Source organism: Pipra filicauda, unplaced genomic scaffold (assembly GCF_003945595.2).
Source record: "Pipra filicauda isolate LSUMZ 115617 unplaced genomic scaffold, ASM394559v2 scaffold107_size2268652_pilon, whole genome shotgun sequence".
Taxonomy (NCBI): Eukaryota; Metazoa; Chordata; class Aves; order Passeriformes; family Pipridae; genus Pipra; species Pipra filicauda.
The window spans coordinates 2,004,177-2,009,540 of NW_024103518.1; the positions used below are offsets into that span (position 1 = coordinate 2,004,177).

Genomic DNA, 5,364 nt, shown 5'->3' on the forward strand with positions numbered 1-5,364 from the left:
AGAGTTTGGTCTGTTTTTATCACCTGTGATTTATGAAACACTGGGTTACAAGCGTTCTGACAAAGGACTTTTGAAAATTAAAACCTTGACTCAAGCTCAGATTACCAACTCATAGTCATGATTTAGTCATGAACTTAAAATTTCATGACACTTAACAAGTTTCATATGACTGTCTGGAAAACATCCGTTTTCTTCTCTTTTCCTTCTCCTTCCTCTTTCTTTCTTCTTTCTTCTTTCTTCTTCCTTATTTCTTATTTCTTATTTATTTCTTATTTCTTTCTTCTTCTCTGCATCTTACTCTTTGTGAAGGAGTGAAATACTTGATTCAGTTAATTATACTTAGCAGAGATACAGACACACAATATCACAAATTTAAGCTAACTGGGACCTCAGATGTCATTAACTGCAGCACGAGGGAAGCAAGATAAGTGCTAAGCAGAGGAGGTGCAAAGGCATATCTAGCTAAATTTGCTAGTGCAACCTTCACCAAGGCCCCTTTCCTAAAACCCAATTTTGAGAGAGAGTAGAAAGCAATAAGCCTGAGATTCCTTGCAACCACTGCCATTACCTGGACTCATGGAAGTTTATTTGTTCCATGTAGGTTAATTTATTGCTTCTCCAGTCTTATCTGATGCCACCAACCTTCCCCTCAAGTGGGAACAGGCAGGCTGTGAACCTGTTAATGCTCTCACAGGTCCCTGCAAGCTGCCTTTGCACTTTGGCAGCTCCATGTTTCCTTGCTGTAAGGCAGCCTTGTTTGGGCCTCCAGTCCTGGCTGAGTGCAGAATGGCCCGGGTCTTTTGGACAGAAACACAACCTGAGCAACAGAGAGGGACCAAATTCCCTCTTCAGGACATTGCTGCTCATGTTTCTGAGCTTCCAAGACAGGTAACAAACAGGTAACCTAAGGGTGTGGCAGGACATCCTCTCCTGGAAGACAATGCCCTATTCAAAAAGTTGTTAGTGGTGGGCTGAGAGGGCCTCCAGGCCAGGCCAGGAGATGTTGAAACTAGTCTGGCTTCAACCCTGAATTAACATCCTGAAGGTGAGGCCACCACTGGAGTCATCACTCACTTTTAACTACAAAGGTCCAGTCCACTTTCATAGGTTCAGGTTCTTCTAACAACCCTTCTTGGGATTCCTCCCTTGGGTGGGGACAAGGGACATCCCTTGGGTGGGGATAAGCCTCAAGGGTACTTCTGGAAGCTGAGAGAAAGAGATCTCCCCATGAGCACTGGGGAGATTATCAATTAAAATAATTATTAATATAATTGTTTCAATAATTGCTTTAATGTAGTGCACTACCCTATCTTATATTGTACTACTGGTGGTTTTAGGTTTTATATGGTGTAGTAAACAATTCTTATTAAGATCTTTTGTCTGGTCATAGGTAACAACAAATTATTCACTTTGTATAAATATTTTCATTGTGCCATCATTAAAACCTGTGGGACAAAGTAGTTCAATCACACCTCTATAATTTCTTAAATTTAAACCATTGACAAAATCTGAGGCTATGACTGGATCCAGCCTCACCCAGGCTCCTCTCTGAGAAGGAATTTAGAATGCAAGGGGATCCTTCCTGCAGGAAGCCCTCAACAGCAGGGCTTTTTTGATAAACTTTGTCCAAAAGCCACCACTCCCACCCACGACAAAGGGATCACTGTGCTACGTAGGATTAGGCAGCTGACCAGGGTTTCAGAAAAGGCACTTAATTTTGTTTCCTGATAGGATATTTAAATATCTAAATCTTTTTTTTCCAAATCTGTTTCTTAATTAGTTTATGTTTTTCCCCTTCTCTTTCCCCTTCTTCTCCCCTTCTTTTAAAGACTAGGAAAACTAACTCTGCTGTACTTGAACCCAGGTATGCCAATATGCAAAAAATGTCTGTTAAGCTAGTAGACAGTAGCACAGCTCTTCCAATATAGCAGCTGTTGCTACTACTACTACTGGTTAATGCAAACCAGAAAAATAAATGGGTAAAAAAGCACCATATAAAGATAAAATTAAGTCCTTATTTGTGGGGGTATTTTTCTCTTCAGCTGTACAATACTTATCTGCTAAAGAGATTATACTGATCCCCTTAAAATCATGTTTAAAAGTTCCTAGTCTGTCCTTTTGCTGTGACATGAAAGTTCTGGTGGCACTTCCAGTGTTTTAAGGAGAAGATGTTTACTCTAATATGGATTAAAAAATATTTGTTTTAGAAAAATATTTTGTTTTAGAAATATTTGTTTTAGAAAAATTTTTTGCCAGGAAAAAAATTCAAAATCTATTTTATGTAATACACTTTAATTAGTTGGCTGTTTCTTCAAAAAAGAGGTGTCTGCAATTTCTGCATGTGTTTCAGTTCAATTTAATATGCTGCAAAACCAAAGACTTCCTGTATAAAAATGAACAATATGATATAACCAGCACCTTAGGTAACACGAAGGACAAAACCAGCCAATGTCAAACATTTAAACTGTACATTTCGTGGCATTGATTGCAGAAGGAACCACCTCGAGGCAGAAAATGATTACCAGGCTAGAGAGGCTTGACGGCTGTTTTAAGCTTTGACCTTCAGGAAGATGCACTGATGAAAGCTGGCATGGTTCTGAGATATGAGAACAATGAATTTTAACAGAAATTAAAGGATTGGAGTCGAAAGTAGCAGTTTGAGCAGCATGGTTAAACTCACTCACTTTTCCAAAAACATTTTAATGGTGAAGAAATATGCTTTCTGTATGGCCTTGATTTATCTGATTTCTGGAGTCATGTCCCTTTAATCTTCCAGCGATGGTCTGTATTTTCAGCTGGAATTGCAGCAAAATGAGGAGGGTGTCCTGGCCTCTAAAGGCAGCAAGCAAAAAGCAGAGTGTGGAGAAACCAGCAGGTAAAAACCATTATTACAATCTGGAAGAAAGATTATCCCAGTCTCCATAATAAAAATCTGTATTTAGTTGCTTATAACAGCTTGTCCTTGCCAAATTGAAATGAATTGAACTGATGTGTTGAGCGGCAGCTCAATTTTTTATCTTTTCTTCTAGACAAATTGAGAAAAAACAATTTTATTTCTGTAAATAAGTACTATACTCATGTTAAAAATCATGGTGGCTCTTTTCTCAATCACCCCAGTACTTTGAAGGATGGACACAGAGCTTGGCAGTGTGTTGGACTTAGTGGAAGGAATTGTGCTTTTAATCATCCTTAGGAAAAATACCTTTTCATCATATTCAGTACTGAAATTCTTCAATTTCTATCTTTCCACCTCTGCTTTCTTTTGATTTCTTACAGTCACTAGGGTTCTGTTCACAGCACAACTGGACAACTGAATATGGTTTAGTGCAAATCCAGATGAGAATTCCCTTTATAACTCTCTCAGAAGACCTAGTCTAGAAGATCTCTCTTCCTTTGCTAAGACAGAAGGGTTGAGTTTGGAAAAGTGTCTGGTAAGCCTGAAGCAGAAAGAGAAGTAGACCAATCATGACAATTAATTGGCTGACAGTGGAAGAAAGGTAGAATAAAAAGCCAGCAGTAGGAAGTCTGTTTGGGTGAACAAGCAGTATAAGAAAAAAGAGCAGGTGCAGATAAAGGATACAAGGATACAAGAGTGAAAACAGGAAGAAAGAGAACCTACAGAGTGAGAGAGAACTGCACCTTTTGCAGCAGATAAGACAGGTACAGCTGCAGTGAAGGTTTGTCCTGAAGAGTAGAAACTGGGAGAGAAGACAAGGGCAACATGACTCAGAGAAGAAAAATGTTTGGGAAGGAAGATGATTGGAACAGGGGAAGACAAAACAACAGTAGTGTGTGTTTAGGACAGCACATTAGATCAGATACATGAATTGAAGTGGATTTTTTTTAATTTTTTTATAATTCTATCATCATCAAATACAAAAAAAAAAAAAACATTGACAGACTGACAACTGCTGTTCTATCAGCTCCAAAGCTGCACTCCAGTGGGATAGATCCAGTGACACGAAAAACCAGCAGAGGTGGTTATCAGTGTCAGTGGAAAAAACATGCACTTAACCACAACATAGTTGACCTTACATTTAATGCTGTTTGGCTGGTATAATATTGAGCTTGAAAGGAAAGAACCCAAAGAAATTTAAAACGTTACAGGGTTATAAAATAGGGCAAACATTGATGAGGTGGCATGCTCAATACCTGTTAATTGCAGGAACGTTCTGTGCAGTCACTAGGTAAAGTTTCCAATGGAAAAAAAAAGAGCAGGAAATTAAATACTATGTGATATCATATGTGTTGTAGAGTTAGATTAAGCTCCTTAAAACTACATTTGATTCAGGCTCTTACTAAGTTTCAATAGTTTCCCACCTAAATGAAGCCACTTTAAGGTAAGTTTCTGAGCGAAACATTTTTTAAAGTAGCTTTTTCTTTGTGTTCTTGATTCTTCAGGTCCCAATCTCCAGCTGCTACTATGAAGCATCATCGAGACAGTCATATTTTTTAGGGGCTCAGAGCACTCTCAGCTCCAAGCAAAGTCAATGAGAGATGCAGTTGCTTTGTTCTGCTGCAAATATATCCTATTAGTGCCTACTTTTTTTTTTATGCTTTATTAGTGCTTTATCCTGTGCCAAATGCTAAAACCCCTCAACCCCTGCTGAGGGCGGTGGAATTTAGGAGCACTTAACATCTGCTGGATGCAAAGAAGGCTCTGATTATGGCAGGTCAAAAAATAAAATTTTGAACGTGACAAATTTTGACTGAAAACAGTTTTCTTGAGAGGAAAGAAAATCTTCTCTTTTTTTTCATTAGTTTAAATAATCATGTCATACCAGCTCTGTTTCTGACACACAGAGGTGTCTGGAAAAGTTGGAAGAATCAGATATTCTAGACAGTTCTCAGCTTGCTGATACCAGGCAGCTGTACCCTCTTGACAGATCCAGCATAGACTTTGCCCCTATCTACTTTTCGGCTGGATCCTGCATATTGATGTCCCCTTGTCATATTAAAAATAGGAACAGAAAAAGTGATTATGAGTAGTATATGATACAATATTAGTCATAACTGTCTTTCAGAGCTTTAGGATATCTAGAGGGTGCAAAGGATAATCCTGAACAACAGGCAGCTTAGAAAAAAAACAGAGAATAAAATCCTCAGGTTTCATTTTGTGCCTTTGATCACTTGACCCCAGTTTATAGCCAGGCTGCAAAGATACTCAGATTAAAGAGTAGTGAAGGCCACCAATGCATAGATAAGCAGGCAGACAGAGAGAGAGAGGCTTTTACCAGTTTAAAAGGCTGCAATGCTTTTTTCACAAACTTTAATACATTCATACCTCTAACACATGTATGTGGGGGATTCGTTCACTTGTTCTCATTACCACTGTTTTCATGAAGAGAACTGCCATTTAAATAT

The 5,364-nt window shown here is 38.6% G+C and overlaps 1 long non-coding RNA gene across 1 annotated transcript; it reads left to right on the plus strand.

Annotated features, from left to right (window-relative positions):
* Positions 1 to 810: 810 nt before the first annotated feature.
* Positions 811 to 4,628, plus strand: LOC120323079. The gene is made up of 3 exons (XR_005563205.1): positions 811 to 888; positions 2,796 to 2,875; positions 4,402 to 4,628. It is a non-coding gene; the product is annotated as an uncharacterized LOC120323079 (long non-coding RNA).
* The last annotated feature ends 736 nt before the right edge of the window (positions 4,629 to 5,364 follow it).